Source organism: Vidua chalybeata, chromosome Z (genome assembly GCF_026979565.1).
Source record: "Vidua chalybeata isolate OUT-0048 chromosome Z, bVidCha1 merged haplotype, whole genome shotgun sequence".
NCBI classification, from domain to species: domain Eukaryota; kingdom Metazoa; phylum Chordata; class Aves; order Passeriformes; family Viduidae; genus Vidua; species Vidua chalybeata.
The window spans coordinates 4,837,040-4,863,618 of NC_071570.1; the positions used below are offsets into that span (position 1 = coordinate 4,837,040).

General features: G+C 38.7%; 1 long non-coding RNA gene across 1 annotated transcript; it reads right to left on the reverse strand.

Annotated features, from left to right (window-relative positions):
- Window positions 1–19,356: 19,356 nt before the first annotated feature.
- Window positions 19,357–23,745, reverse strand: LOC128782470 (uncharacterized). Its single transcript, XR_008428795.1, has 3 exons — window positions 23,666–23,745; window positions 19,875–20,020; window positions 19,357–19,768 (listed from the first exon to the last, which is right to left on the reverse strand). It is a non-coding gene; the product is annotated as an uncharacterized LOC128782470 (long non-coding RNA).
- Window positions 23,746–26,579: the final 2,834 nt, after the last annotated feature.

Here is a 26,579-nt window from a genome sequence, read left to right on the forward strand (position 1 = left end):
TTACATGATGTAAGTGCAGCTCTTTGGATTCATAAACTACTGGCATAATGAAGAAAACACTGGGTAGTTATTATGCATCAAGCATTCATTGATGTTAATTTTTGCTCAAAAGATTGAGACATAGATCATTTTTCAGATTCTAATATGAGTCTGTTGAAGTTTTGCTTCCATCAAATGACGTTCACCCCTGCTGTAGGAAAAATTGTTTAGTTCATTTCCCTGGTTTGGCTGGACTTTTCTCCTGGCAGCCACTTGCAGCAGAATATCACCCCTACAAAATCCAGCTTCTCCTATATGCCAGTTGTAATTAGCTCTGACATCACAAAGGTGGAATAATATCACAAGAGGTAGAGGAATTCTTAGAGCATTATAAGTAGGGAAAAGAAGAAGAAATTGAAAAAGAGACAGAAAAATCCTAATAATATCAGAGACTTAATAATATCCTAATAATAATACTATCAGAGACAAAAAAAATCCTAATCTGTTAGAACCTGGGATAGTACTCACATATCATTTTGAAGTGGATATTCATGGGGAGGCTATTCAAGTGCAATGCTTCCAGTTCCGCTTATGTTCTCCCATGTGTTCATGATATTCTAGTTTAATGCATTACACTATTCCCTTTCTCCATGTTCCAACCACAGCCATCACAGGACATCACCCACCACATACTTTCCAACATGGTCTGACCACTGTTGTAATATAAAACAAGAGTGTAAGAATGCAATTTTGTAATTTTTCCAGCGTATCCAGGGAAAAAAAAAAGAAAAAAACCCAAACAAATAAGAAAAAGGAAAGCAAAATAAAAAAAGGATAAGAAAGGGGGGAAAACAAGGAGAAAAAATGTAAAATGGAAAAATAGAAATAAAAATACATATAAAGAACAAAACACTGAAATGCCATCCAATGGAAAGAGCACAAAGTTCCAGAAAATTTAACTAACTTTTTGGTCCGATCTTTAATATAACCTGCCTTGGGAAAATAATTTTCATTTCATGCACTTACATTTCTTTTCATATTCCTTTTCTTTCCAATCTAGTTTTATTGCAGGGCTTTTCCAGCTGCAAAAAGGTGTTAACAAAGTGAGTCAAAGTTTGCAGGGTTTTCTGCAGATTGAAGCCATTGGTATCAGAAAAATCCCTATAATGGAAGTTTAAAGACATAATGGGTCTGTCTCTGACCCTGACCCCTTAAAAAGAATTTGACTGATAACTGTTGAAAGAAAAGGGCTGACTTTATTGACTTGCTTCTTTGAAAAACAGGAGGCAATAAAAATAACACTATTGTGTAAAAATTATATTACTCACTCTTTTTTTGTTGGATAAAGAATTTTAAAAGAGAAAAGTTTCAGTGAATAAAAGCTTTGAAACAGCAATTAGAAATACTCAGGGATTTTTTTCCCCAGATATTTATAACACATGTTTTTCAGAATTATTTATTTGAGCCCAAATTTAAATGCAGGCACTGGTAGAATATTTCCTCCCTTTCCCTTTCCCTTTCCCTTTCCCTTTCCCTTTCCCTTTCCCTTTCCCTTTCCCTTTCCCTTTCCCTTTCCCTTTCCCTCTTTTCCTCTTCCCTTCTTTTTCTCAAAAAGGTTGTGCTTTTCCCTCCACTGAAATTTCAGCTCCTGGTTAACAGCTCTCATCCTCTCTTTTATGCAATTCTTAGATTCCTCTAGGAATCACTTGTCACATTGAGCCACCAGAACAAGGAATTATTAACACATATTACACTGAGGATAATCTTTGCTCAACTGTCTACTCACAAAGGGCATCCTGCAATAGCTGTTTAGTCAAAACCGTGAAAATTATTTGAAAAATGTGGAGGGGGGTGGGGGGGCAGGGGTTGGAGTAAGTCAGGAAATCCATTTCCATGAAAAACTTGAGCAGTCTGCTTCAGAGTTTTCAGAACAAATTAATTTTAAACCAACAATTGTGAATGGCCTTTACTTTATATCACATTGATGGGAGTTTTACGTTGTGTTTATTTTTCTAATATTTTTAAATATTTCTAAAAATTAGGAATTTATGATCCTGACCTAGGTATAATATGATATGCCTTATACAGCCCATCACCAGTTTTCAGAGCTTCAATCCTCCATCACACACTCCCGACATCTCCTGATTTCATGGAATTGCCAAATCAGGGAATGGTTTGTGCTTTAATGTCCATCTACTCCAACTCCCCTGCAGTGAGCAGGGACATCTTCAACCACTCCAAGATGCTCAGATCTCCATCCAGCCAAAGGTTGAATGATGACTGTTTATTCTTTTCCATAAATTGTGCTTCCTGCACCAGAAGTTTATGTCACATACCAAGAGGAAAAACATAAAGCCCACCCAAAATACTTTCACAAATATAAAAATCAGAAGCTGATGAAAAGAAAGTATGATTTGTAACCTGCCTTTCCTACTATTTTCCTCCCATCTCCATTTCACATTATTCCCCTGCAGCAAAGGTAATGGATGTAGTTCTCCAAGCTAAAACATCTCTACATTTTGAGTTCCTCCAATTTGTGCACAGCTTCCCTGTGCATTTGGTGAAAAGAAGCATCTTCCTTTGAATAACTGCAGGCAGAAATGCTGTCAGATTCACTTAATGCTAAGTACAAGGTAAAGTTATTTGGCTTTATCAGATACCTTGGTTTACATCTGATGTTCTTGAGTCATAGAAGGGTTGGCTTGGCCTGATTTGGTAGCTGATCTCAAACTTCTGATTTTGTGCCAGACACCAGCCCAAAATGTGGCCTTGGGCATGTCACTTATGCTATCCTTGCCTCTGTGCTACCATCAACAAAATGAGATCTTCCTTCTCTGGGGGAACTGTGAGAATTAATTAGCTTGTGTTTGCCAGAACTTCTGAAGTGCTAAGCAAATGCTGATTAGAATAATTTTACAGGCTTCAGAGGACTGCATATCTCAAGGGATCATGTGGAGAACTCTCGATGGGGAAGTAATGCAGCACACTCAAAAATGCATTTGCAAGACTTTAGTCTATGTTTCACTTGAGTGGATTCATATTTTAAAAATCTTATGGCTCTATTCTTTGTAACCCTGCATACTTCATATCAACTTGTGTTTAATCTTGCATGCAGAGGGTGAGGAAAGTGTCTACAAAGCGGTCCTTCCTCACTCCCCTAAGGAACAATCTACTCTCATCACCATAGCATGTAACTGCAAAGACCAAAATAGCCTTGCAAAGAAATGAGTGTTAAGGCTTCCCATGGGGAGTTGAAAGGGGGAAGAGCAATGTCTTGACCAGATCATGGGGTTATGGCCGTGGTAACCTATGAAAGGGCAGAGCAGCTCCTTTTGCCTTTTGCATTTTTGGAGTGTGAGGCTGGCCTCGGGGAGCATCTCAGCTGCTCAGCATTTCTTCCTGCTTCCCTCAGGCTTCTTTGCTTGTAGAGTCCTAACAAAGGAAGACTTATTAGCTCAAACTACAGAGGAGTGCTGCTATGGGGCTTTGGGCAAGAGCTGGTTTATGTCTGGCAAACTTGGAGCAGGGTCAGGGTGGGCTGAGCCTCCCTGCGTGCACCAGCGCGGCTCTGCCCTGATGCACTCGGCATCCCAGGGAAGCTCAGGCAGGAACAAGCAGCTTTACGTGCCACAGGCATGAATTCTCTCTCTGGGAATGCTTCTGGTTCAGTGATTGAATTTTTTCCTTTTTTCCTCTTTTTTTCTTTTTTTTTTTTTTTCTTTTTTTTTTTTTTTTTTTTTTTAAGTAAAACCGAACCATGGTAGACTTTAAAAGTTACTTAAATTTGATCTAAATATAGTAATTTATGCTTCTTTTCTGTAACATGTCTGTACTCCTTATATTCTCCTGGTTCTTACTCTGATTTCCCAAAGGGCCAGGCTTGGAGAGTCAGGTGTTTTAAGCTGTTGGGGGATTTCAGGTCAGCTTGGGTTCCCCTAACATGCCCTGGGCATCAGGTCTTGCCCTTACAAATTAATTCCCGAACATACTTTTGAAAACTTACTATTCTCATTTTTAAAGTAAAGTTACTCAGAGCTGTCCTGAATCCAGCTTGCTTGCCTCATGTCTGCCTCCTCCTCAGTCTGAAGGGGGAGACTGTTCAAAAGAAGGATTTAAATGTGACACACAGGAGAAGCAGAATTAGTTCCAGGTTCTGCTGGAACCAGCCAGCTTCAGGTTTGCTATGTCCCTTAATGTCTCTATTCTTTGATGGCTGACCAGCCATATCTGAATAACTGTGCTTTTCTTGTTCCCAGATACAGTGGATAAGTCAATTATGAGAGCATTAAAATGCTGTAGAACTTTAAATTGCCATAGTTTCTTGTGGGGCTTTTTTTTTGTGGATTTTAGTTTATTTATTTGTCTATGATGTATATTCTGATTATTGAATGTTTTGCCCTAAAGAGTATTTATCTTATTTCTTCCTGGATGTAACTATTTGCTCACAGTGAAAGTGAATAAAAAAGGCAAATACTAATTATTTTTAAAAAGCAAAACAAAAGCCTCTTTGCTAACCCTAAATTTCATTATTTAAGCTTTCTGTATCAGCACAGTCCAAAAGGTAAAGAAAAAAGTGAACTTCTTCCCACTTGTTGAAAAATCAAGCTCTAGGAAAACAAAAATCATGCTAACTGAATAAGGAGTCCTGTTTGGGGTTCCTCAGTAGCCATTCTTTAATTTTCTTTAAAGAATAGAAGTGTTTCCACAAAGAAGAGAAATACAGCCCCTAATTTATTATTGTTTAGTTTTATTGTTTTAGGCATGAGGCAGAGCTCTAGTCACTACGTAAGACTCCACTGGGATGACACACATCCTGCTGTATCCAAGAATAAAATTAATTCCCACATTTTTAACGGGTTTGGGGTTTTAGGAATCTTTAGTACTCTTGCATCACTGCTGCTTCTGTTTCTTCCTCCCCTCCCATCTTCCCATTTCAACTACTCTGCTCAGAGTGCAATAACTTGCCCAGTGTGCCTTGAAAAGCCTTCAGACAGACCTTGCAGACTGCTTCCCTGTATATTTGTTCAGGGATTTTTTTTTCTTTCTCTTTTTCTCTTTTTGAAAGCTCTCTCTTAATGTATTTTACCTAAAAAATAATTCATTAGAAACTTAGGAAATCTGTCCAAGTCATTCTTGAGAAGACTCCTTTGCTGTCGTGCCAGAACAGCCTCTGGGACAATGTTACACCTGCATTTTATTTCAATAAATTTTGCTGAGCTGTATGTGCACCTTAAAAGACGATCTGCTTTGCAAGTTGTGAGTGAGTCCTTATGCAGGGAGGGCAGCAGTGAAAAAAAAAAAAAAAAAAATTAGTCCTCCTCTTTCTTCTCTGTGACTTATTTGACCTTGAGACTTATAATGGCATCTCAGACAAAATGAACATAATCTAATGGACAGCGGGGAAGAGGGAACGGCTGGGTACATCTGTCGTATTACTGGGCTGTCTGAACAGTCAATGAAGCAGGTCCAAACCATAAGAGGCCTGTTCAGTTTAGCTCCAGGGTCTGCAGACAAGGAGCACAATCATTTATCTTTATTTACTGAACTCTGCTTTCTGTTAAAAAAAAAAAAAAAGGAAAAAAAAAAGAAAAAAAAAAAAGAATTGACAGGTTGACAAAAACCCAACTTGGCGATGCCCACTGCACTGAGATAAATGCTATTCATGCTCTGCAAAGACAAGGACAGCTTCTCATGCCCTTTCTCCCATTCCAGTAGGCACCTATTATACAACAAATAAAAGCAGCACAGGACACCTGTACACTGCTTGCTGTACTCGGCTGGCTCAGCTGCTCCACAGACAGTGTTGGTATTGGGGGGTTCTTGTGGGCCTGTTTTGCTTCTTTGTATTTCTTAAGGAAATACATATACAAAATCAGAGAAACTAACATTTGGGGTTTCACTTTTTAATTTTAATTTTTTATTTATTCTTTCTTTTCTGTCTTTCATTATTTCTCTATTTTCACCTTTCTTTCTTTCTTTCTTTCTTTCTTTCTTTCTTTCTTTCTTTCTTTCTTTCTTTCTTTCTTTCTTTCTTTCTTTCTTTCTTCTTTCTTTCTTTCTTTCTTTCTTTCTTTCTTTCTTTCTTTCTTTCTTTCTTTCTTTCTTTCTTTCTTTCTTTCTTTCTTTCTTTCTTTCTTTCTTTCTTTCTTTCTTTCTTTCTTTCTTTCTTTCTTTCTTTCTTTTTTCTTTCTTTCTTTCTTTCTTTCTTTCTTTCTTTCTTTCTTTCTTTCTTTCTTTCTTTCTTTCTTTCTTTCTCTCCCTTTCCTTCCTTCTTTCCTTTTCTACTTCTTTCATTCATCCTTTCATTCCTTCTTTCTTTCCTTTTTTTCTTTTTCTTTCTCTCTTTTTCTCAGTATCTCCCTCTTTCTCTCTTTCTTCTGCTCAAATAAATTGGAACAGAGAGATGCATCCCACAGAGGCTGTCTGTGGTAGATAAAAGGATCACAAACCTGAGGGAGGACTGTGGGCTCTCTTACACACGCTGCATTAAAGACCAGTCAGAAATTCTGCTTAATGGCCCAGGGTGCTGGTTTCACCCATATTTTTATTTGCTTTTGACAAAACATTAAAGCAAAGACATGAAGGTTGTAAGGTGAATTCTGCTCTTTGACTAAGGAGGTGTAAATTCACTGACTGCCAACCTATTCCTCCTGATTCAGACCATTATAATTAAGAGGAAAAGAGAATCACAGAGATTTATATTCAGGAGGGAGGTGGCCTTTTTTAGCACTTATATTCTGAGGGGGAGATTTCTGTGGTGATGGGAGACAAGAGGCATTCAGCTCTCACTGACCTTCGCTGCAAGTTGGGTATCCAGCCATTCTTTTTGCATTTGAACCTCTCCCTTCCCCCAAGGTGATTGATGGCTATCTGGATAATGAAATTCATGCCTGAATTTCTGAATCTGCCACAGACTTGTATAACCTTCACCAAGTCACTTCAACTCTGCAACCCATCTTTTCTGTTCTGCAAAATGGAGGTGGCCTGCCTTGATATGGGCCAGCACCACCCCAGGCCGGTGCTGTCAAGCAATAATTCCTATGGATTCTCTCACTGGTTTCACTGGGACACAACTTTCTATAGCCACTGCATGTGCCTAGGCATGGGTAGATGTCCTGGCTGGCTGCCTTTCTCTCTGGTGCTGCTAGGTTTGATTATTTTGATTGTGGAATTGCTCCAAGTCTTCAATTTTATCACATCCTATAAACTTGATATTGGTTATTTTACTACTACTACTACTATTATTATTATTATTATTGTTATTATTATTACTACTACTAATATTATTATTATTATAGTATACAGTTCTCCAAGACATGAATGTTTAACCTAGAAAAAAGCTGATATATTTACAGCTGATATATTTACAACACTCCCCTAAAAAGCCTAAAACAGTCTCCAAGGCTGTGGTGAGCCTCCCGCAAAGAGTTAATTTTTTAGGCAATATGGTTTGCAAGAATTCAGTTTGTTTTTTTCTTATTTTTGCCAGGCAGGATGTTTTCTCTCCCACCTTCTTCTTTCTTCCCCCATCTCCCCCCGCTTCTCTTTCCTCCAACTCTGATTCATATGGAGCTGAGAAAGGAGACAGCTGGGAAGGATTTGAGCAGAGAGGTAGGATATGTATCTGAAAGTAATTTGAATAGTTTGTGAACCATGGTGTCCATTGGCTTGTAACACCTGGCTGTGTCAGCTGTGTCAGGTTATGTCATGTTGTGGAGCTCAGCTTGACTGATACAGCTGGATGGGACCAGGCTCAAGCAGACATTGCAACAACCCAGGAAAAATGAAAAGACAATTTTTTGAGTGCACCTCAAAAACCAGGAAATCTTTGCATATCCAAACCAGCAAAGATTTCTGGCTTATCCTGAGCTAAATGTGCACCAGCAGCATGCTGGTAGTCTCTGTGCACTCAGAGCTGGGTACAAGGGGCACTGTCCAGCTCTCCCTGATGCAGAGCTGTGTTTTACCCTCTGCTCAGCACCTTCACCTTCCTGAGCAGATCCTGGGGGTGGGAATGACAACCTTGCCCTGAGACAACAAGGTTGCATTCAAAGCATCTTGCCTCTTTCTGATGTGGGAGTATTTTTCAGCATTTGGCAGCTTATTTGAGAGGGAATTAAACTTCTGTAGTGAAGCAGAGAATATGCCCCAATAGGCAGCACCTAAAAAAGTAAATAAATGTGGGTGTCATCTGCTCCATATAGCAAACCCCATTTTCCTGAGGAGCTATTTTTCTAATAGAAAATAATTCTCAATACCTTTTATTTACACTTGGGTAACATCCAGTAGCCCCCAACATGGCATGAAAGGTTTAAACCTGATTTGAAGCCACTGTTGCAGGAGCCAGGGTGTTTCTTTCTATGGGAAGTGATGTGTTTACTGGTCTTAGACTCTGTAGAGTTTGCTGGAGAGACTATTGCTTGTCAAAGAACAGGCAGAGTGCTCTAAACATGCAATTTCCTATTTTGCCATAATGTAAGGGGTGTTGAAAGAGAGATGAGAGAGATTTTGACAAAGCCCCTCTGCATAGCGATGTCTCTATTTCCCCATCTGCGAAATGCCAAATGAATAGTATCACCAGGATAAGAGGGAAAATTATCAAGTTCAGTCTGTTTGCCAGCAAGCCTGCCTCCACTAGTTTCAGTGAAATTATCCCTCTCTACAGCAAAGAAGTATGTAATTCAAACATACCCCCAAAGCGAGCTCAGAACTGAGAAGCAGTAAATACCTCATAATAGAAACATGCCATATATTTCTATAAAACAGGCTGCAGACTGGGCTGTCACTCACTTCCTCTTTAGATATACAACATACCTGGAAATGCACAGAAAAAAGAGAGGCTTAGAGCACACTTCAGCTATTTATAGCTGCTTTTAAATCCCTGGTCATTCGAGCATTGAGGGAAATGGAAGGAACAATAGTAAAATATTTTTGCAATGCAAATTTATATTTTAAGTATGCTTGTTCCAAGAACAAAATAAAATTATTTCCTCTTCCTATTACCATTAATGATAATTTTAATTGCATGACCCTACTAGAAATGTAACTTCACAAAATAAGACACACCAGAGTGAGGTAACTCTTCTAAAAATCAATATATCTACAGTCCTTAATATTCTATAATTTGATATATATTTATGATATATGTATTTGAGATACATACACCATTAGAGCTATGCTCCTTTTAAAAAGGAGTGAGTGTTTTCATATTTTAATACCTTTTGCCCATGCAGAGTCTCCACGGATAAAGATTTTAGCATCTGCAGGTAAATCCTATTCCATTATCATGTGCCCTTCAGTTCTAAGTCAATCTCCCTGATAATCTCTCTAAAGCTGCCAGTTCCTGTTTGTGAGGTAAAGCAAAGATGAGAGCATTCAGGCAGGCTGTGGATGGAGACACCACATAAAGAAACGTTAAGAAGATGTTTTCTCTTGCCAGGATATCTCTCTGATTGAGCAAATTGGTTAAGCATGTGCTTAACTTCAAATGCATCAGATCTCCTTTTGCACTTAACTATGCACCAGCCTAAAGCTAAGCATATTTTCAAGTGTCTCTCTGGAAGATACGTGAAAGGGGAGGGGCAGCACTGATGTCTGGTTGAGACAGACATTCCTAATAAGCCTTTAGATCTCAACTAGCGCTGGAAACTTTTTCCTTCCTGTGAAGCCTAAGGATTCATGTGAAGATTTTTTTTTTCCCCCTTAGTAATTAATTTGGACCCCAACAGCGTGAAGATGGAAAGAAAAGGACCCTATTAAGACTTGATATTAAGTTAATAGCAGGTGACAGTGACTTCATCAAAAGCCCTATGCAAAACATCAAGTAGATGGAAATTTCAGTTCTGGTACATTACTCAGCTGAGTATCATCAGACCTGCTTATCAGGGTCACAAAGATTATTTGTACATTATAAAAAGGATCTGTCCATCAAAGTCAGTTAAAAAAAAAAAAGAAAAAAAAAAAAAAGAAAAAGATGCTGTTACCATTTCAGATTCATGCAATCAAACCCAACTAGGAGATGAACAAAGCAAACCAGGGGATGTTTTCCTAATGCCACTAATGAAAGTAACCTTCCTTTCAGTTCATGTCCATTAAAGGATGCCCCTTGGGTGTGGGGTTCAGATAGTGAACACTGAGCATCTTGCTGCTTATGTAGGCCTGCAGTAAAGGAAAACAGCTGGGAAAAAGGCATTGCCAAGTGTCCTAAGAAGAAATATAAAGGGCTCAAGCAGATATCAAAAACAGAAAGGAAATTTGTCTTTGACAAATTTAATCCTTACAAGTGACTGGTAAAGGTAATGACTTAGAAATAAACACTCTGGTTGCTTTTCATTTCCTATACGTAAAGAGGACGCCTTAATGTTTTTAGTCATAAGTGACAATGCTTTAAGGGGCTGCATTTGATGATTTCAAGCTTCTTTTCAGTGAGTCTTTTCTGCAGTGAGTTCCTCATGGCTTCAGTGTGATCTACTTCTGCCCTTTCTGTTCCCTGGGGATGGACACAAAGACTCAATTGGGCACCCCTCTCTCCTCCCTGCCCCTTCAGTTTGACATAAAAGTGCTACAAACAGGGGCTGAGAGAGCAGGGCCTGCCCAGACTGGAGAAGGGAAGTTTCCAGGGGGACCTCACTGCTCCTTCCCTTAGAGGGAGGTGATAAAAGAGGGAGAGTGACTTCCTACATATGCAAATAGTACTAGGAAAAGGAGGCATGGTTTTAAATGTAGAGGAGATTGACTTGAATCAGATATGAGGAAAACATTATTGTCTTTGAGGGTGGTGAGGCTCTGGCACAGGTTGCCTGGAGAAGTTGTGGCTGCCCAGTCCCTGGAAGTGTCCAAGGCCAGGTTGGACAGGGACTTAACCATCCTGGTCCAATGGAAGGTGTTCTTTCCAGTGGCAGGGAGTTGGACTGAGATTATCTTTAAAGTCCTCTCCAACCCAGGCCATTCTATGATTCTGTCATATATCAAAGAATTTTGCCATGTATATACATGTATCCATCTCAGAAATTTTGCATTAAATGCACCAAACAAGAAGTGCACCCAACTTTAGGAAAGTTTTCACCTTAAGGCATCAAATTGGTCAAGCATCATATTTTGCAAAATTTTGCCTTTTGCTTTTTTTTTTTTTTTTTTTTTTTTTTTTTTTTTTTTTGGTCTGTGCAACTCATTTTCTTCCTGCAGAATCTGTAGCAATTTTCTATACTTTCTTTTTATTTTCTGATTTAAAAAATAATCAAGCAATTTTTAGAATATTAATTATTGAGGAAAGATGGGTCTCATCCATGTTTATGTGCCCCTTCACAACATTCAGTGCACTTACCTGGAGTCCTGGATACTCCCATGTTAGCACTCTGTCTTGCTAGCTGTCATTTGAAATAGCTTCACATATCATAGCTGCTTTCAATTATTGCAAATTGACTGTTGTTGAAAGGTACTGGGCTCCGTGGACTTTTGATATCTGCTAAGGCTCTTCTTGTGTTTTGACCTTTTTGTGTGCCGTATTGCAAAGTGAACTCAAGATAATGTTTCAGGGCTCTTTTAAATACAGAGTATCTTTATCTCTATCTTGCTTCTGCCCTTCTGTGTCACACAAAAGCCAATAGGACAGTTCTGATTAATACAGTAATTATGTGGTTATTAAAAACAGTAATCATCCAGGAATTATCCAGTGCTGTAAAAATCCCATAGACAGAAAATATATGAACATTTTTAAATTGAGCATTACAATTGTCTGCATATGCAAGAAGCAAAATGACACATAAAGAATTTTTAAGATCCCAAGGAAGTGCTCTGAACATGTTAAGAGAAAATAGTCTCCTCAATCAGGGTGGAAGTTAGCACTGTGAAAAGAGACAGATCCTGATTCGTCCTTTTGAAAGATGTTAGTGTCTAAACAGTAGCTATTAATGAAGAACACCAATTTATAGCACATGTGTTGGATAGACTTGCAGAAAATTGGGGCCATCTGAGGAGTTTATTCATCCTTGCACAGCTCCTTCATTTCCAATTTCTGAGGCTGTTTTAATTTGTTATCAAAGTAATCGCTCGCTCCAGCTGGAGTCAGCAGTGTGTTTTGTTGTCTATGGGCCTGGCAGACTGTTCACTTTGAATAGCATTCTGTAAAGATCACCTGTTCTGCATCTGTGATGGTTTTCCAGGTGCCAGGAGGTACTGTTTTCAGATGAGAAGCAGCAAAAGGAATATGCAGACAATGCGGTTCTGCAGCTTTTCAGAACTGCATGGGTTTCATCAGCCACAAGCAACAGACAAAGGGAAAAAGGAAACAACCATGGCAAGTTAAGAAACATAACAATACAGAAAAATAATCTGGTTGCTCCTGAAAAACAAGGTGACGTTAACTCAGCCGTTTCTTAGATAGCCTGGGTTCTGAAAGGATTAACATGATCTCTATTGCCATATATTTAAATATGTATGAACTTCGCACACTACTGCATAATTATAGATATTTGCATGCATGAAATACCTGTGCAAAACAACCTGTTTACTAGTTAGTTTTGAATTTAATTTAGGTCTAGCACAACTCCAATTATAGATCATTGGAGTGAGAGTCTACAAATAGCTTCAAAATAGAGAAAAAGGCTATTTGCACAGTTTTGCAGTGCTAGACCCCAAAAGCTATGCCGTGGAGGACCCCAGACTACAAATTGCCATCTCCTTCCACCTGAGGCAGAGAATGACTCCCAATTCTTAAGGGAGGAGGGATGTCACTCCCTGTCCAAAGTAGGAAGCTCATTGACAGTGACCTGAGCATCATTAAGGAGGGGAAAAAGTTCCTAAAATACAGCTTAACTGCATGGTGCTCTGTGATGAGCCCAAAGGAGGGTCTGCAGAAGTCCTGCACTGATACAGTAGCCAGATGAAGGATGGGAAGCCAAGCCTCAGAACCACTGTGTTGGCTTAGGACCTTCCACAGAGGGCTTAACTGGGAGAAAAACAGTCTGAGGCAGGAGTTTTGGCAAATCAGATCAGGAGGTCTAAGGCAGGAGTCCAAACTAGCTCTGGGTAGCCCACATAGCAGGTATAAGAGTTAAACTTCTTTTCAGTTTGTTGAGTGTGCCACTGTCTTTGAAAACCCAGACATGGCTTGGATCTCTGGGTAACAGCAAGGCCAAATAGTCAGGGTCCTAGATTCATAGAATCATAGAATTTTTTGGGTTGGAAAAGACCTCTAGATCATTAAATTCAACCTTTAACCCAGTAATGCCAAGTCTACCAGTACCCCATGATCCCAACTGCCACATCCACACACCTTTTGAGCATTTCCAAATGACTCCATGTGTCTGTGGGGCTGGTCTCATCAGTCCTGAGAACAATTCAGCTGCTGTGTCAAAGGTGCTTGAACTTACCTGGCACATGAATTCTGTAACTGCACAGTCACCATCCCTCAGTCCCTTTGGTACAGCTATCTGATAAGAAGCATATCTGAAAAAAAATTTTTGAGAATTTGAGAAATCCTATTCTATCTTATCCTGTCCTGTCCTGTCCTACCATTCTTCAGCCCCAGAGTTAAATGCAGGAATTTATTAATGAGTGACCTTGTGACACTAGCTTTACAATAATTCTTAAAATTTAAGAAAAATCAATCAACCCAACAAAATTCTAGGCCTCTTGGTGGTTTGGTTTTGTACAGTCCCACAAGACAGGATCTATCCAGGAGATAAAAGCTGTACAGGACCTGTGACCTTACTTCTGAGATGCCTTTGTGACTAATGAAGTAATGGAGAAGGCTTCTCAATCCTGGGTTATAAAAACCTGAAAGTTTGGAAAAACAAATCTGGGTATCCTCCTGATGGCAAAATGTCAGTTTTTCACAGTTGACCTGACAAGATTAGCCAGGAATAGACCATGGCATCTAGTCTTCCAGATGGTGTTGGGTCCCACAGCATTATGGTGCTGGCAGCCATGTCTGTATGTCACATAAAGGAAAAACATTTCAAAACCTGTTTCTCAGGAGGGGGAAAGGTAAGAAATTATTTTTGAACATCTGAGTAAAAAATGCTGTGTAATAAACACAGTTCCAGGGCTGACCTTCTTGGTTAGTCTGATTTCAGCTTTCAGGCACTACTCAGACTAGGGTTCCCACAATAACTGGGCAGTGGAGGACTAGAAGCAAAATAGAGCAAATGGGATAATTATAGCTGAAATGAATCAGTCATGCCCATAGTGAAATTTATGCCAATTTTTTTTTAACTAATTGCTCACTGATTATTTCTCTTCTGAAACCCACAAGTCAAGAATTATGCCTATTTTGAAAGCTGTGTCTCACAGAAGAGGTTATTTCAGAAACCAGTCAGATGAAAAAAAAAAGGCTGGCAGATCCACAAGGTTTCACTAACTACAAAAAAAAAAAAAAAACAACAAAAAAACAAAAAAAAAAAAACCACAAAAAACCCCCCAAAAAACCCCAAAACACTGTGTAGTACGTCATTTGAAGAAATCAATCTACTTGAAGAAATCAAGTAGAGTGAGAGTGAGGATACCGAGAACGCAATAATACTTTTATCTGTGATGAAGGTAATGGCCAAGTACTGCTTTGTGATAAGTAGAAGGCATGTGATAAGTAGAAGAGAAAGATAAGTCTCAAATGGAAAAGCCATGAGTGAGTTTTCAGATCTGTCCACATACCTGAAGATAAAGGTCAGAAGAGAGAATAGCTATCAGCTGGTACACACCATGAACATTGTTTTTCTGTGTAAAGGTCTGCTGTATCAACTCTCAGACACCTTCTTAAGGGATTATTTCTTCTATTTCTTTTTCCAACCTATCATTTAAGCTGACATATTTTTTTTTTTCAAGGGGAGAGCTGCACAATCAGCATGATGGTATTTTCAGAGTTCTCTTAACTTTCTCATTGCTAATTTCGTATGGCTTTCAGCAGAGCCTCCTTTCCCACCCTCACCTCTGTGACTGCACCAGAGGATCTGTCCTCCACCCTCTCCTCCTCTCCTGGAGGAGGAGACCCTATAACAAAACTCTGTAATCTCCATTGGAAAGCAGAAATCAAAATCTCTTCCCTGCAGTGAGAGATCACAACCCTTCCTGCCCCTCCCAGCCCCTCCGATCACTAGACCCAGCTCAGATTTGACCATTTGAGACAGAGGTAAAGTTGATAAATAATAGAAAAATAATTTGCAATACTAAGACTATTGCCATTCTACTTTGACATGGGGCTCCAATATTTCCAAAATATTCTTGAATGCCATAATATTAACAGAATTTAAATTTGCCCCAAAGTCTCCTTTCCCTCCATCTCCCTACATCGCTATTGCTTGACACAGAGTACATAGAAACAGGGCTGCTCTTTTCCTTTTCCACAAAAGATTAAAAATGAGGAAACAAGGAAAAAAGTCAAAAAAAACCCAAACATTAATTAAGATCTTTTGGGCTATTTTTATTTTTTAGTCAAAATAAATTTTCCCATTTTGAAATTGACCTTGCTATTTAAATTCATATATCACTCACTTTATAAGCACTGAAATTATTAAATTTAATAAGACAAAATGCTTCACTTCAAAAATAGTAAAATCTGGTACATGATATAAGACATATTATGTGGATAATTATAATACAATTAAGGCAGTATTTAATTCTAAAGAAATAATTAAATATATATAAGACCCATTTTGTTTCAGCACCTGCCTTTTGAGAATGTTGCAATTTTAACACTTTCCCAGAACACTCTGATTCAAATGCAACTGTTTTTTTCTGATAAGAAATAATTCTCTTGAAGATGTCTTGCCCAGCTTTTGTCTGCATCATAAAATCTCTGAGATAATCCATACACTTTCTGGCAATTATATCTGAAGTAGCAAGAAATGACCAAGCATTGAGGCCGAAGTGCTGCTACCATCAGAAATAATTTTTCCAGGTTAAATTTGAGACACGTTGAGAGGACAGCATGGCAGAACCTGGCAGTATTTTCATCCATACCGTGCGAGTTCTGTAGTTTGATAGAAGACTTCAATTTCCAAGGCTGTCATTTCAGCACCGTTCATGAGTATCAGATTCATTAAAGTGTTTTAACAGGTACCACAAGTGTCTCTGAGCACAATCCAGTGAAGAGCAGCAAAGACATGCTTTGGTGAATTTGGCCAGGCATCATGATATGTTGGGAGCATATTAAGTCAGAAGCAGAAAATCGACTCTGTTCCCCTTGCAGTAAACACACACCACGTACGCTGCTGATTGAAGCAAATTAAAGCCCTAATAGTGCCTGCAGGGTGGGTTTGTGAACTTGTAACCTTGTTGTTTATTTATCCATCTCATACGACTCTCAATTTCTATCTACTCTTCTTTTCAGGGGTTTTACTCATCTTCCTCGTTCCTACTCCTCTTGCTGGGAGGCATTATTTTTCCCACTCTTGTGCTTATTCTCCAGCTTGGTTAGAAATTGTTTCTCTGTTTTTCTGTATGGAGTTGTGTATTTTTTTAGCATGTAAAATTAATTGATCTTAGGAAGATTTTTTCTTTTTATCCCAGCCTGAACTTCAGCCTTAAAGAGGAATGAAGCACAAGCAATCTCTTTCTCACCCTTTCTCTCTGTTTGGAAAACTTAAAATTTAGAATTAAAATTATCCTGTCAAAGTTTGACCAAAAAGGAATAATTTTGTTGGTACTACCAAGAGAATGAGCTTTTATCACTGCTTCAAACTCACAAAACCCAGAAATTATGATACAATTCTGAGACAGTCTGCATTAGTAAGATCCCTTGGTTGATGTTTTGGGCAAAAATGATTCCAGGAAGACTGTGTATCACACTGACCATAGTTACAAGGCTCTAAGTAAAGTTGAAATTAATCTTTTCATTGAAATCAGTTGTTCAATCTCATTGCAACATGGACAGACCCCTAACTGTATACTCAGAAGAAAGGTCATGCTCTCTGAATACATCTCCTCTGACTGCAAGGTTACATTAACAGGTGTTGTGTGAACAACATATTTCAAGTAAGATCCAGATCTAGACAAAGGTAAGGTAATCTAAGCAAATTTAAGCAATATGGGAGCTCTGCTGCCTTTCTTTGTCCCACAAGATAATAATAATAGGGATCAAGTGACAGAAAATCCATTTTCAGAGGGTTTTTTTTCTATCACTGGTTCATATTCTTTCAGTTAATGGAAGGAAAAAGGAGGTGTTTGGGAAAAGTGTTGAATCCTCCCTAAAATTAACCTAGGAACCTGGTTTTTGAGGACAGAGGACAGGATTATTTCATTTCCTGTGCCAAGGGGCTGCAAGGACTCACCACAGAAGTACAAAATGCTTCCTGACTCTCTCAAGCATGGATTGCTGGAGAAAGTTTCCAGGACTGATAATGAAGAATTGTTCTTTTTAATGGTATTGGCTCAAATCGAAGGCTGTGATGCCAGCACTGTTGAGTTGCTCGTGCCAGCACTGGAGTGAAGTATAAAAGCCTGAGCTCCCCAGGAAAGGGTTAAACTGTGAGCACAGGAGGATCTTTTTGTGACTAAAGACTGTATTTCATCAGTGGCTAAGAGGAGAAGTAGGGAGAGAAAATCTCAGTTCCTTTCCAATTTTGTGATAAAACTAATTTTATTCTTACACCTGCTAATTTTCCCCCCTACCAGGTCTTCACTCCCTAGGCAGAGAGCTAGCAGTGCTCATAAATGCCTCTTAAAATAAAAATTTCTGTTCCATTAAACATATGAAAAATATGTTGCATTGAATACAGTTGGTTTGGGAAATCTGTTTTTATCCATTCTAACCAATCATCCATACGAACTGCAGCTGCCACAAGTGGCATGGAATATATTTTCTAATGCAAAGTTTAGGAACAGTGATTTTCTTCCAGAAAAGGCAGGCTGGAGATGTCAAGTGTGCTGCTCATAGGTCATCAGCAGAAACATGGCAAACTCAGACCCTGGGAAATGGCTTTTGGTTGCCAAAACTGCAGGATCTGGGCAATCTTTTTGACAGGTTTACAAAGAATAACAGGAAATTTGAAAGGAGACAGGTGGCAGAAATCCCAGAACTGAAAGATCTGTCAGACTTGGAGATGCCTACCAGAGACATCTTCAGCCATGTCTCTGTGTCAAGGATGGAAAATTGAATTTTGGTAGTCCTTGGTGGCAAGGCACAACTTTTTAAGTTATTCTAATCTGGCTTTAAATGTACTTTTCCTTATGTGATTTTACCAATACATTCAAAACTTTGGATTACTTTTGAAAGAGAAGAGCTGTAATGCTGGTTTCCCTTCAGACACAGAAATCATACCCAAAAGCAAAGCAGCTATAACACATCAAAGTCAGTGAAGTTGCCCCATGTTTCTTTTTCCAAAGGAGTTTTCAGCATGGTTCAATATTTGTAGAATGCTTTGAAGACAAAAAGAGGGCTAGGTTTCTGTAACAGATGCGTGCTCTGTGAAAATCCAACGTGAAACTCAGGTTCCTGGTAAATTACCAACTCCAGTTCTGGGCAGCATTTCTCTAATCCTTACAAACAGAGTGCAGTAGATTTGCTGTGTTTTGTCAGAACAGCAAGGATCAACAGAGAGCTAGCTACAGTGCATGTTTCTCAAACAGTGAGGCTGAACAGTGACAAAGAAGACTACAATTTAATATTTTTAAATAACAATTAAATTAAAATGTCAGTACAATCTTATCCCAGAGAGGACACTGAAAATTCTTTCAGAATGGACATTGCCCTTGAGAAAATATTTCCTTTCCAATGGAAATTTCAATCAATTTTTTTTCAATGTAGAGGTTTGCCTGAGCTGCTGAAGACCCCTCCTGTCCCATTGACTGGAAAGGAACGAAAAGGCTCAAGCAATTAAAACATCATCCAGAATCACAAAGGTCCACTCAGATGAAAAAGGAAACAAGAGTTATCCTTTAGTCTCTCTTCTCCTCAAGTATAAATAATTACAAATTTGCATATCTTTCAAGTTCAAATTAAGAAATTTTTAATTTCATGCCTGATTGTCACCCCAAGAAAGACAAGGCCTAAACCATGAGTGATTTCTCAGCACTTCGGTGTTCTCCACTGACACCTGAGTAACTAAAATGACACTTTCCTCAGTCACATGCTTTTGTGACAGATATATCTTCATATGTAGGTAAAACTGGGACTTGATTGTCTTATTTTAGTTGTGGGTGCTATAAACAGAATCCTCTTCCCAAAAGACCATTTTTAAAATTGCAAACTTAGGCACTTTTTTGTTTATAAATAAGAAATAATGTCAATTAAGGTAGCTATTGATGTATCCATCATCACATGCTTTGCCATGCAAAGATGGTGGGAAAAGAACCAAATTAAGTTGACCACAAACAACTTCAAAAAGAGCTGGTTGTATGAGCATTTAATCTTTAGAAATATTTACTATGGTGTATCATGGATGTTAAATTTTTTCAAGGTTTCAAAAAATTATTGAAAAACTTTTGTTTTTCCAATAACTGTTGCAAATGTCTGTCAGAGTTCAAGGAGCATCTGGTTGACCCTCTAGCCACAGGAATTTGCTTTAGGTAGTCCTGTGAAGAGCAGGGAGTTGGACTTGATGATGGTTATGGGCCCTTTCCAGCTTGAGCTATTCCATGAGTCTATGTGCAGATTTAACAGGAAACTGCAGGAGGTGTGGGAGGTACCCTGAGGAAGTGTCGCTGTGTGTTTCCTGTATTTCTTTATGCTCTTCTGGGCATCTTCAGCTATCCCACATCACCCCATTATCCTATCCCATGAACCTCCATCTTCTGATACTGAGCCAGATGGATCCTTGTTCTGAGCCACAACAAGCAAGTTTTATCTTCTTGTCATCTGAAAGCGCAAGTATGGAAAGTCAATGTATGTACTAGTTTCTTATTCAGGGTAAAACTCAGACTGGAGGCTCTAGAGAAGTTTCAGAGTAAATAAAAAGTAGTACCTTATGGCACAATGAATCCATTTATTTTTGTACCATTTTGATGATCTACTCTTAACCATTTCTACTGTTGCCTTCTCCAAGCTTTGTGGGATGAGCTGCTCTTTGCATCAAGCTCTTCACAGTGGGGTCCAGAGGAGCAGCAATACCTGGGATTTTTTTTTTTTAAACACATGCATATTAATGAAAGCCTCCTTAACTCTTATACAAAAGAATTTCTTCAAGCTCTTTGACACAGAAGTCTGACCATCTCTGGAATTTTTTTTCAGAGCCTGGCTTCTCTTCCTCAGTCTCCCTGCAGAGCCACGCACTTTTCTCCTTGGTGCAGGAGGTGCAGAGGAAATTTATGGTTTTAGCAGCAGCAGATTACAGCATCACCTGCACCTGCTCTGTACCCTTGGCTGATGTCTCGCAAGGCAGAAGCCAAGGCCATTGCTTCCCCACCTGCTCGAGGGAGAAGGGGAATAGTGGAGTGTAATATCTCCTCACTCCCAATAGTTCCTAATGTTGATTCAGGGCCTGGGTCATGCAAGGGTAGGGATGGTAGTTCCTTCTCAATATGGGTCTGGGAAGGGATATGGTGCAATCAAAGCCCAACTTATTGAAAGCAGTTAGTCAATCCTGTTTTAAAAGGACAATCATTCAGTTATTAGGGATTTAGTTGCAGCCTTTTGTGTGGGGGAGGGGGGGGGAAGCACCACAAAAAAACCCTGAAAAACCTACAGCACTGAGTGATATCTATACCACTGGAATTTTTAGGGAAGCTGAGAAACAAACATTGACTTGTACTGAAAATGGCAGCCTTCCAGTAGGCAGTCTTGGACCATCCTTTACAACTCTTCACCCTAAATAGAGAAAAGCTGATAACTTGATATGAAAAATGCAGCTTTTTCGCTTCTCTGCTAGAGAATTTTCCTCTCACAATATCTTGTCAAACATGCTTTCTGTTTCTGAAAAAGGGGTTAAAGTTTTCTGCTCTCCATTCAATCACAGAGCTTTATGAAATAGGAGAATCACAGGAAGGGAAGATGGGAGAGATCTATTGGGTTATTTTGTGCATCCCTTTGCCAAGAGAGGATTGCTCCCTGGAGTATATATTCCAGAGTGCTTTGTCTAGTCCAGCTTTAAATGACTCAAGAAACTGAGCTTTCACCACTTCCCTTGGGAGACTATCCTGCAGTCTAATAGTCCTCACTGGAAAGGCTTTTTTCCCTAACTGTCAGCCTTTTCTTTCCTTAAATTCATCCCATTTGTCCTAGTTATAGTCACTTTAAGTAGCCTAAAATTTCTTTTCATTTTTAAATTTTAAATTCTTTCAATGCTAGACCATAGGATCCACATTCCTTTCCTGTTTAGCTATGTTAAAAATCTCTTAAAGCTAGAAAGACAATTGTGGTGATGGCAAAGAGCTGGCTTCTAATCTTCACACAGTAAACGATCATCACACTGTGCATGGTGTGACTTTCAGCTGTTTCCCTAGACCATAATTTTATTCCAGTTCAAGTTACAAGATTTTTCTCATTGATTTTAACTATTGCAAGATGGTTCTAATTTTTACATGAAGACAAGGCACTGAATGTGCACAAAGCGTTCCTATCAGAGATATATCTGGAGACAGTTTGTGGAGATAGTCTATCTCTGATAGTTTATCAGAGATCAGTTTCCTTGTCTGGAAAATAACCCCAAGACCAAACGGAAAACCTAAGCATCAATTTTATCTACTCTTTTTCCATTTTATTATTAGAATTTTAATTTTCTGAAAGAGCTTGCAAAAAGAATTGCATACAATGTCTTATAAAATCTATAAATGATTTTTTTTTAAGAACTTCAGAAATCTCTGAGATTCTGAAAGAGACATTCATGTAGAAGGAGAAAGTATTATTCTTATTAACCTTTCCTCCTGAGGAAAGCTGGTGAAGAAAGAAGCCATGCAGGGAAAACTATTTTAAATATGCTTTAGGGTGGAATTCACGTACCATGTAATTCTCTTTTAAGCTTGATATTGCTGGCCCTCTGCACAGGGGTGAATATTGCCCCAAGGCCTTGGCAATCAGGTGATGTCACACTGGTTTAATCAGAGTCTGTTCTAAATCAGATACATGGAAAAGCCTACACAAAGCCTTATATTGATTTACATGGACTTAACAGTCTCAAGTCACTTTAAACTGACTTTAAACACCCATTTAAACAGAAAATAAGAATGTCATGAAGCATTTTGCAGCACTTTTAATCTAAGCCTTAAGTTACATGGTATGACTTGCACCAATAATTTTTTTTTTAGTTGGCAATTCCATTAATAGGTAATATTTCTTATTTCACTTCACCTGAAAGCAAATATCATGTGTGGTTTTATTAATATGAAGTTTTATTAAAGATTTTTTTTAACCAGAATCTTTATCCCCATAATCCTGAGCCTTCTCTTGCAGCATTTGTTTTTTTTTTTTTTTCTCCTTTCAAAAAAAATGAGCAATCCATCCCATTTCAGGTTTACAGGAAGCTCTTGACTCTCATTTTGGTTACCCTGTGTATATCTGAAGTCTTTTCACAGGCTTCAATCACAGATATAGAAACCTAAACACATCCTTAGGTTATTTATTCTGCAAATGAAACTACAGTTTTTCCCAGTTTTCTTTCAGTTTCATTTTCCATGGAGTAGTCAAGGATTTATTCAAAATTATGTGATCCCTAAAATAATCATTATTCCCTATATTATGGCTAGTATTATATCCCATGCACTTTCACTTACAGGCATGTCTGTCAAAGGGACCATTTTTCAGCCTCACAGTTCCCATGGCTCTGTCACTTTCTTACTTACAGAGGCCCAAAATGGAAACTATTTTTCTTTTCATTATGAGCTGTCACTTTTTCATCTTGGCACTGAGATGATAGACTTCCATTCATCTTCTGTATTACCTTTCCTGAAGCCTCTGACACAGACTGACACAATGCAAAATGCAAGAGATCTCGGAGCATACATTGGCAATTTCTGGGAAAGGCACTTGCTTGTCTTGGTTTGTTGTTTTAAATATATATTGAAAATGCCAAGCTGCATGGAGCATTGGAAATGTTAGCGGGGGATTCTCTGTTTATTATGATCATTACAAAGCAACGCTCTCACATCCTGAGCAAGAGCAGTTGGATTCAGCGTGGGATGCTGTTGACTTCACCTTTTCTAAGGGCAGTGGGGAAAAAGTTTGCTGCAAATCAATGTTGGTGTGAGGAGATAAAAGCAAACCTTCATGGAGTGCTGCACATTGCAACAGCCAAGCCACTGCCACATGGTGAGTCCAGTGGAAACGCTGGGAAATGCCTGCTTAAACTGCTGTGAAGTGACTGAATCATTTTGAGAAAAGGGAATGATTTCAATCAACCTTAGAGCAAGAAAATCAGGCACCCATTCACATGCAGTGAGACTACGTGAAGCTGCCAGACAAACTTTCCCGGCTGCATTCATCACTGAATTTTCTGCACAGCCAGTGTAGAAGGCAGCAGAGGGACCCACAGTGGTGGTGCTGTAAGGCAGACACTCCCTCTGCGCTGTTTGTGCATGGCAGCCTTGAAATCCACCCAAACGGATTCACACCCTTCACTAAAGCTAATGTACGAGATCTTGCACTCACATGGATTGAAAAATCATTTGTTAGGAATCAGAATAAGTTTTCTGTAGTTTCTGGGCATATATTAGCCATGTACAAAAGCCATCCAAGGCAGAATTGAAGGCCAACCACCATTACCTGCCTATCACTGTTAAGTGGGATCAAAGCATCAAGTTAGGTACATAACACACAGCCTACCTCACTGAACAAAGAATTGTCTTAGTAGGGACCTTGTGGAACCTGTGTGATCCCTGTAGACCTCTGTGTATGTTTGAGTGATCTTTAAGCAGTCCACACAAGTCAATAAAGACTATCTCTACCACAGGAAAAAAGACACCTGCTAGTAGAGCACCACAGAGCATCACCTACCTCATAAGACAGCTGTTGTTTATTGGTTGTCTGCTGGAGCACCACAGTTCACTCCCACAGAGATGGAACCAAGAGGTAACCTGGGAGGAGCAGCATTCTGAGACCTGGTCTCTTGGCAATGAAGCCCAGGCTGTGCTGGTTTGACCTTTCTGTCCTGTACAGTCCTCCTTGGTACCCTCACACGGTGCCATACGTTTTCCTGCTGCTCTCTGGGGAGCAAAACACCTGGTCTCCATTTCTTACTGTAAAAAGACACAGCTATAAGGAACTGCAGCAGCATTTTAGATGCATTAAATATGAAATAAACCAGAAACATACAAACACAGATTATCTTAGAGCTATATAGGAGAGCAGATAGGGCCCAGAGAAGACTTACAGAGTCTTCTCTGGGCAGGGTGTTTACTGTGAAGAGAAGGATGTCTTTGCTTAGTGTAGACATAAATTACCCTGAAGCATTTGAACTGGAAGCAAGAGACCACTTTGGGGTGCAGGACTTTTGCAAAGAAGATGAAGTCTATGAAAAACCACAGATGTCTGGTCCAAGCATGGACTAAGAATGGTGTAGTGTCTACAACTTTACTAAATAATCAATAGCAGTGCTCCAGTATACACTCTATTCAGAAATTTAACTGAAACTTAAGGACATTTTTTTCTAATGCATTGATATGGAGAACAAAGATTGTCTTTATTATTTGCAACACCTTTTCTTGTACTTGGAGAACTGGTTACCATGTTCCTCTTAAACATCTCTCCATTTTAAGTCTAGCAACTCCAGATATTCTGGTTTTTTCTTCACAGACCATGTTTTCTAGCTCTCTAATCCTTCTTGTTGTTATTCCTTGGACTCAGTCTAATTATCTTAAAGTTTTCTTGAGCACTGTATTTCATCACTGGATATGATGACAAAAAATAGAGAACAGTGACTTTATATAACTTTCAAACTACATTGTAGTCTCATAATCTTGCTTTTGCATGAATGCATGATTCTGTTAATACTTTTCAGTTTTAAGGACTTGTAAGGCTAAAAATATTTATGTGTGAAAAGGTGTCTTACCCTTCAAGGATTGAAATTCTAAATTTACATTTGCTTGGACATTCTGGATAATTGGGAGGGTTTGATGGGTTGGCAGACAGTTATGAATAGAAATTCCTGCCTCTCCCAAGACTGTCCCAAGGCTAACAGGCTGACACATTATCTCACCTGTTATATTTCATAATTTACATTATTCTCTTCAGAGTTACTACTGTTGATTGTTCTGTATTAATTGCCAAAGAAAAACTTCAATTTTACGTAGAAGGGAGTTACAGACAGATAACTGCACATAGAAATCAAAAACTAGAAATTGGGTGTTTTTAGATGACAAAGAATAGCAGCTTCAACTGGAAATTTAATTGAATATTCTACACATGGATGAAAAAATGTAAGATATCTCTGATAAAGAACTAAAGAAATTTGAAGACTTTTTTGATCTTGGAAAAAAATTAACTTTTTAAAGAGCTTGGTTTCACAGAAGGCTTTGGAGAGAATCTTTGGATCTCTTGGAACAGAGCTGAGGAAAAAGATTCATGAGTTTTTGGGATAATTTCAGAGAGTTCAATGAATCTCCAATGGAAGATCAGATTACTGTACAAATCAAAGTCTGAAAAGTGAGACAAGAGTCCTAGAGCACTCTGACCTAAACTTAGAAAAAGCCATTAAAATTTACCAAGTTAAAGATAATTAGGAGAAAAAAAATCAAGTTTTGGCAATAACAAAATAACATACACTGTTGCCAATACTTGAAATATAGTGAGAGAAGAGCGAGATATCTGCATAAGAGTCTGAGAAATGCAATGTGACTTTGTAATAAGCATCATGAAAGACTGCAGAGACCAAAAATCATGTGAGTGCAACCTTTGTGGAAATAGCGGTTTTATTTATAAAGATCAAAATTGTTTTGGCTAAATTCTCAAAGACTGAGAATACCTGAAAGGAAGGCAGAGTTTTATGTTGTGCAAAGAGCTCTTGGGAACATAGGGCTCTGAACAGAAAATGAACTCTTCTTGTTTATATGATTTTTAGGTTCATAGAGCTACTGAAGTAGGGACAAAGGTTTTTGTAAGAAAATTGGTCACTCTGAGTATCAATAAGTAGAATATATTTTTTTTCTGGAGACTCATATTTCCTGGGGTTATGTTAAGTGAAATAGATGTGAAAATTTAATAGTACTTCAAAAATAAATATCTTTGGTAATGACATGGCTTGAGTGGGAAACACTTGAAGACGCAGGAATGAAGGATATATCTGGGATATGGCAGAGTAGCAAAGGAGACATTTGGCCTGAGAGTGCAAAGAAGGCAGTATCAGTCCCACGTTGAGTATAGGGAAGGTGACTACACTACAGTTCAGAGTGTGACTGTGGTTTTAACAGGTAGCAAAACATCCTGATACAAGGGTTTCCTTCAATTCCCAGCTATGGTTTGTGACCTATATCAAAAACTCTGATAAGACAAAACCTACTGGCTGTACTCAGTCATGGTCATTCAAAGGCACTGAGGGGTTTCCATAGCAATTCCAGGTGCTCTGGGTGAATCATATACAGGTAACTCATCTTGTCCTACTAGGCTGTCAGTTTATGCTGTTCAAATACGTGTTTTGGGCTTTGGAAGATTTTTCTGGTTTTGCCCTTTCAAAAATAAACTTGCAATTACATAATTAAGCAAAGATATGTAGAAAGACTGGATGTGGACTTCCTGAAAATAT